The sequence below is a fragment of the Haliaeetus leucocephalus genome, unplaced genomic scaffold (assembly GCF_000737465.1).
Source record: "Haliaeetus leucocephalus isolate CR32 unplaced genomic scaffold, Haliaeetus_leucocephalus-4.0 Scaffold587, whole genome shotgun sequence".
Lineage (NCBI taxonomy): Eukaryota > Metazoa > Chordata > Aves > Accipitriformes > Accipitridae > Haliaeetus > Haliaeetus leucocephalus.
In genome coordinates this window covers 741,761-742,430 of record NW_010973023.1, presented here as the reverse complement: position 1 = coordinate 742,430, position 670 = coordinate 741,761, and positions in this window count along the sequence as shown.

Below are 670 nucleotides of genomic sequence, written 5' to 3'. Positions count from 1 at the left end.
AAATATGTGCTTTCTGGGGGTGTTGAAGCCCTCAGGTTGCAAGTGCTAAAACACCCTGTATCTTCCAAAAAGTGCTGGTTAAAATGCATTAGCTAACCCGTTTTCCCTGGCTGGACAGTGGCTCAGTAAGGACGAGGTGGTTTAGGCTCTTGGAGCTGAACCTGCTGACATGTGCTTCAGCAGCAGGGTTTGGGCAGGGGGGAGCCAAGCCCCTGCTCTGGGTTATCTGGTGTTTTCGGAGCAGCCTGGTACGTGCGTCAGATCCCTCGGAGCTGTCAGCACCATTGTCAGGCTTCAGCAAGTTGTATCGTGGGGCTGTTGTGTTGGCAGGTAGATTATCATTTAATCCTAGCATCCTCCCTGGGACGGACAGACAGGCCGACCCCCTTCCTCTCCATGGCCGTTTTAATCACCTGCCTTTCCTGTGCTGAGGAGGAGTGCGAAGGAGTGGATTTTCAGTTTTAGTTACTGGGTTTTCTGGCTTCCTGTCACTTTCCCTTGGTGTTAATTTTTCTTGCTCCGGGTGAGGGAGTAGAGGTGAGAATCTGCTGCCTCCCCTCGCCTTGTCTTCTCAGTATTTTCTAGTGGCGGGGGAAAAACTAAATCAAAACAGAAAACAACTAGAAACCTGCTTTTCTTTTAATTCTTTGTCCTCTTCTTTTTTCCTGTT